The sequence below is a fragment of the Leopardus geoffroyi genome, chromosome C3, assembly GCF_018350155.1.
Source record: "Leopardus geoffroyi isolate Oge1 chromosome C3, O.geoffroyi_Oge1_pat1.0, whole genome shotgun sequence".
Classification (NCBI taxonomy): Eukaryota; Metazoa; Chordata; class Mammalia; order Carnivora; family Felidae; genus Leopardus; species Leopardus geoffroyi.
Genome location: NC_059338.1, coordinates 62748201 through 62754696, shown reverse-complemented (window position 1 = coordinate 62754696; position 6496 = coordinate 62748201). Strand labels below are relative to the sequence as shown.

The window sequence follows — 6496 nt, the reverse complement described above, 5'->3', positions numbered from 1 at the left end:
ATCTGCAGAACGAGAGCATCATGGTCATTCTCCACGTCCCTGCCAGTCCACGTGGTCTGTGACTGTGAAATGGTTCCCCTTCCTCTTTTCCTCCAGAACGCCTTCTCAGATTCCTTGTTCTAGAAAACCTTCTTTTCACCATGTTGTCATAACCTCTTCTTCTCTGCTAGAGCCCAAATCACAGATCTGTTCAACAAATAGGTACTGAGTGCCTAACACTTACCTTAAATATACCCTCACAGGCCTTCTGTTCTAGAATAGGGTGACAGAAAATAGAAACTAAAAATTAAGTACATTGATCATGTCAGATGGAAAGATTACATCCTGCGTCTTCCTCCCAGTGAATTGTTTACATGCCTGTCTCCTAAAAGGTGTTTTCTATAGGCTCCTCTCTAGAAATACACATTTGCTGCAGAACCCCTCACTCTTTAGGAAGTAACTGGTCTGCTAGGACTGTCTCTCATCTGAAGGAGGAACAACATCCCTGCAGGACACCAGGTGCTGGTCGTGCTGCAAGAAAGTAAGTGTGGGAGTTAAGATGTGACCCTGGGTCTGACTGACTGCTCCGGTCCTCTTTGTTCTCTGTCATGAAGACACAAGAGAGTCGAGTCTCAGTGGTGTTAGAAATCCTGCAACTAAACTTACTGTAGTTTTGGCTTACGGCAAGCGAATTCAACTCCAGCCTGTTTCGTTATCTGTGGAGGGAGGGGGAGGGGGGCGGTGGTCGGCTAGCCAGCCGGTCTCTGAGCTATCTTCCTGCTGTATTAGTTTTTATTCTCTGACCTTCAGGTATTATACTCTTTGCTCTCTTCCCCAGATTTGTGGCTGAAACATACTTCGCTATCTTTACAGTAATTCTGCCTCTCTTCCCGTCCCCTTTAGCAAATGAGTGGCCAGACGCTGGCTCTTTCATTCTTTGTTATTCTTACTGCTTCTCCCAGAAATCCTCCAGTTCTGTGACTTCACCACAACTGTTGGCTCATTTCACTTTTGCCCACAGACAGAGTGCCCGTGCTTTGGGCTGAACCAGGACATCCTAGTGACGATGGCACCATTTCCAGGAAAAAAGGCCTAGCACTTACTGAACCCCTTCTCTGTGGCAGGCACTACTTACCCAGGGCTGTATTTTGAGAATTTGCCCTCATCTTTCTCCCTTTGGCCAAACCAATCGCTCATACATAGACTCTGAGGAGGAATGTGGCAAGATAGGAAGCAAATCTCACCTGTAATTAATTCTGTCTGTTTTTGAGAGTGTTAAGACCAAAGCCCTTCGGGGAATTTATAAGGCTTTCAGAGAAATGAAAGCAGACATTCTGGATTTGATGCAGTCTCTTGGCTGGAATTGAAAGAGAGGATTCCTTGCACAGCAGAAGATGAGGACTCCGGGTCCTGGGGCGGAGGGGGGCGGGGAGCGGTTGCTATAGCTTCACAGCAGCACCGCCCAGGGAGACAGCAATACCCCCAGGAAAAACCAGTGTAGTGTGGCGAGCAGACTGGGTGTAGCGTGGGAGCTCCCCTTGATTTCACCACCAGAAAGAAGGAGTACCTTGCCACCGAAGCCTCAGGCTCCCAGGACAGTAGGCCTCTCAGAGGTACACCGTCCTATCCTGGGGGCAGAGGGATGTCTCCCAAACCTCCTAGCTGCAGTGATGGGGTACTTGAAACAAAAACTTCGCTGGTTTATAGAAAGCATATTTTTACACATCTAAGTGTGTGGATTGTGGACCAATCTCCACATAAATCTATCTCTATATATCCCCCTCTGCGTAGGTATATAGAGATACAGATCTGTCCATACAGCACACTCGCTCGCTCGCTCTCGCTCTTGCTCTCTTCATAGGTATATCGTATTGATGCGTATCCAGGCATACCTTGGAGATAGTGCAGGTTGGGTTCCAGACTACTGCAATAAAGTGAGTATCACCATAAAGCAAGTCAAATGAAGTGCTGGGTTTCCCAGGGCATAGAAAAGATTTACGCTATGCTGTAGTCTATTCAGTGTGCATTAGCATCATGTCTAAAAACACAATGGACATACCTTATTTTTAAAATACGCAGCTAGTAGGAGCACAGGGGGGTTTGCGTCCAGGTCACTTTGCCTGGCACAGTCCTGGCAAGTTGCTAACAGCACCCCCTTCCATGCCCCAGGGTGTCTCCGTTTAGATACCAAGGTGTGTGTTCACACAGGCTGACACCCACAGTGCTGTCGCCTACTAGCATAGCCTCACAGGAAGCCCATGTGCAGGTGACAGGAAGGAGGCAGGCCTGCGCAGCGTGGGGGCTTGGCCCGCTGCCTCCCCGCCTCTCTGCCCCCCTCTCCCTGCCTCGGTTCCTCCAGCCTCCCACCTCCAGCCTCTTTGCCTCCCTGCCTCCCACCTCCCTTCCTCCAGCCTCCCTGCATCCTCTCCCCCAGCCCTCCTGCCTCCAGCCTCTAGCCTGCACGTGTAGGGAGGGGCAGTCCTGCAGCCAAGCCATGCTGTGTGCCCCGAGCCTGTGCTACTGAGGAAGCCATTTCTTCAGCCTGTACTACTGAGGAATAGAAAATTGTAAGTACAACATTTGGCACTGAAGTGAAGATTTATTTAGAGTGAGACAAGAAATGACAGCTAATCGCAAGTTTCCACAGTATCACAGCATCACCAAACCCGGAAAAAGAAACCTCTACCGTATTTTTGTCCTGCATTTTGGGGATGCATTCCCTGTGATGACCTTCCTCCACCTATAGTATGATACATCAAGACGCCGGGAAGAAGTTCCAGAGACCAATGCCCAGCTCTTCACATGGCCCACCTGTTTCTTTCCACCCCCACATGTGGCCTTTGTGGGTCGCTGTTGAGCACGTTCATACTGCGTCTGCACCATCGTGTGGTGCCCGATGGGTGAAGACGGCACCAGTGCAGGTAGGAGGTTTCTGAAGACCATTCCTACACCAGGACAGGTAGAAATCGCTTAACTATGCTACGAAGAGACTAAGAACCACGTAACATCCTAAACCCAAACAAACCCTGTCCTCAGCTCGAATCCCCCTTATCCATGCCCATTCCCATTTCCGATGTCCACAGACACGGGGAAGTGTGGAGGGGGGAGGGCGATGTTCAGGATGGAAGAGACAGTAACTTTAACAATCGCAAATTGTAAACCCGCCTGGAGCTTGCCCTGGTCTTCCCCTTCCCCGTGCCTCTCCAGTCTGAGCACTTGAGTCCTCTGGAAATGTACTAGATTGCTGATGCATTCAGGAAATACTTTCTGAACATCTACTTATCCTAGGCACTGTGATTAGCACTGGAGTACAGCCAGGATGTTGGAAAAGTTCTCCACCTGGAACCTTCTGGGCCGCTTTGCACTGAAGCTGGTTTCCTAGCCTGGCATCAGTCCTGAGACAAAGCCGTCAGACTCACAAAGCTGCTCAGGGGGTTGTCAGCTGGAGAGAAACTTCTGCCTGTCAGAGGCCCTTTTGTCCCCTCCTCCTCCCAACCCAGCCCCAACCAATCACTTAGCAATTTCTGGGATCAAACCTCCTTATCACTTAGAGGCACTGTCTTAAGATTACTACAGGCTCCAAGGAAGGTCCTTTTTGAAAATCTTCAGGAGGTGAGTGATAGATGCCTTGACTTGAAAGGCCAACATTTTGTATTCACAAGCTATATGCAGTAAATCAGTAAATACTGTCCCAAGGTACTCCTAAACTTAACTTCTGAGTTTCAAGCTATTGCGTTTTATTAAGACACTGGTAGAGTCATCAATATATCACAAGAGAGAGAGGAATCTGCAGGAGGGTACATTTTAGGATGTGTTGTCCTGGCCTTGTTAATTCCAGCAATATCAACCAGACATAAAGTCTCTCTCCCTCTTAACACCTCAAAACACTGGATAAAATATAACAAACATGGTTTTAATAGCATAATTTTAATTTTTAATAATTTTAGCATTAATTTTAATAGTATAATTCAAAATTTCCCAGGGGCCAGGATTAAAAAGGAAACCAAAATACAGAAGTGATTCTGTGTCTTGTGCTAGTCGCTGGTTCTTGGTGACCAAGGGCCTTGGGTTTTGCTTGGTGCAGAGAAAGGACATGAGCCTCAAGGGTGTGTTTGCTTGGCAGTCAGAATGGAGATGTGCACATGAGCCACATCGAGGAGAGGGAGACCCGCCATGGCAAAGAGGCATTGTTCCAGAAGAGAATAGACAGTCTTTTTCCAGAAATGAGCTTAGACACGGATCCTCAGGTTTATAAATCACAGTAAGTCTCAACCCTGATACATTGTTCTGAAATACCTGGTTACACCATGGAACACCAAAGTCCAAGACAAAATCTTAAAAACTAATCAAAGAGAAGAGACTTATTTTTCACCAAGTACAGCTAGACTTCTCAACAGCAGCAAGAGCTAGGATGCAGGGGGCTACTGGTTGTTCATGGTTCATATCCATGCAGAAGTACAAAAGCATATATGGGAATGACACATATAAATTTTTAAAAATTTTTTTTAGTGTTTTTATTTATTTTTGAGACAGACAGAGCATGAGCAGGGGAGGGGCAGAGAGGGAGGGAGACACAGAATCTGAAGCAGGCTCCAGGCTCTGAGCTGTCAGCACAGAGCCCGACGCGGGGCTCGAACTCACGGACCGTGAGATCGTGACCTGAGCCGAAGTCAGACGCTTAACCAACTGAGCCACCCAGGTGCCCAGACACATACAAATATTTGAGTCAAGTTATCCCTGAGAATGGAGAGAAGAAGGGGGTGGACAGTGGGTGAGTTTTTAGGGAGGCTGTGATATTTTTTTTTATTAAAAATGAGATACCCCCTTACACCTGTTGGAATGGCTAACATTAACAACTCAAGCAACAACAGATGTTGGCGAGGATACGGACAAAGAGGATCTCTTGTGCATTGTTGGTGGCAATGCAAGCTGGTGCAGCCACTCTGGAAAACAGTATGGAGGCTTCTCAAAAAACTAAAAATAGAACTACCCTACGACCCAGCAGTTGCACTACTTGGCATTTATCCACGGGATACAGGTGTGCTGTTTGGAAGGGACACGTGCACCCCCATGTTTATAGCAGCACTATCAACAATAGCCAAATGTCCATCGATGGGTGAATGGATAAAGAAGATGTGGTATATATATATACAATGGAGTATTACTTGGCAATCAAAATGAATGAAATCTTGCCATTTGCAACTACGTGGATGGAACTGGAGGGTATTATGCTAAGTGAAATTAGTCAGAGAAAGACAAATATCATATGACTTCACTCATATGAGGACTTTAAGAGACAAAACAGATGAATGTAAGGGAAGGGAAACAAGAATAATATAAAAACAAGGAGGGGAACAAAACAGAAGAGACTCATAAATATGGAGAAAAAAATGAGGGTTGCTGGAGGGGTTGCGGGAGGGGGGATGGGCTAAATGGGTAAGGGGCATTAAGGAATCTACTCCTGAAATCATTGTTTCACTATATGCTAACTAATTTGGATGTAAATTTTAAAAAATAAAAGATAAAATTGAAAAAAATAGTTTTTTTGTTCACGACAATGGTGGGTTTAAAGCAAATAAGATAAAGTGTTAGTAACTACCTCATTTTGATAGTATCCCATAGAACTTGTTATTTCCTATGCTTTTCTGTATGCCTGAATTGTGTCAAGTTTAAAAAAAAATGTTAAAAAATGTTTTGAAATATATTTCCTTTCCCACTCTTATTTGACTTGTGCTTACAGAACGTCAATCAATTAAAAGATTAAAATTGATACTGAATTTCTGGTATGTCTAACAAGGAGAGGAATTCGTCAGATCTACTCGTCACACATTTGAAGGAGACAAAATATAAAAAGAACTAAATTGGCACAAAACTTCCTTTCAGAAACTGAGCTAGCATTACCGAAAAGAGCAAAGTCCACTAAGCTCATTCATTGGCTTATGAAATTGTAGCCTAGTGGCTTACATCCAATCCCAGGCCTCTCTTAGTCCTGCCTTCTACTTGGGAAAATTTATATGCAATAAAGATCTGAATACCTAGTGAAATAAGATTTCAGAATTTCTTTCTTCAGAGAGTTTTTTTTTTTTCTTTTTGTTTTTTTAATACAACGGTTCTTTGGTCAGTGACCTAGCTGTGGTCCCAGCTAGATCCAGGGGGCAGTGCACCAGGGACTTCTCCAAGAGTCCCTTGATAATCCATGATGGGCTACTTAATATATGTGTCTTAATATATGCAACCAAGCACTCAAAGGGTACAAGGAGTCTTTATTCACCAGTGCCCACCTCCCATTGTTCAAGGGTTGCCTCTTGGGACATTGAGTCCTGTGTACATTCAGACGATGCCTGTGTAAGCACTGGGCTGGCCCCTGCAGGTGTTCCATGGGGTGAAGCCAGCAGACAGGAAGTGTTGCCAGGTTACATCTATTCGAAGCTGGTTGCTATAGCAGTGGCTGGAGTAAGAGAAGGACAAATTAGATGTGAGGCTGGGCACACGTTTTGTCCCAAACAAGTGGTCGCTG

The 6496-nt window shown here is 45.6% G+C and overlaps 1 long non-coding RNA gene across 1 annotated transcript; it reads left to right on the top strand.

Moving 5' to 3' along the window:
- Positions 1 to 1919: 1919 nt before the first annotated feature.
- Positions 1920 to 6018, top strand: LOC123585222. Its single transcript, XR_006705984.1, has 2 exons — positions 1920 to 3591; positions 5720 to 6018. It is a non-coding gene; the product is annotated as an uncharacterized LOC123585222 (long non-coding RNA).
- The last annotated feature ends 478 nt before the right edge of the window (positions 6019 to 6496 follow it).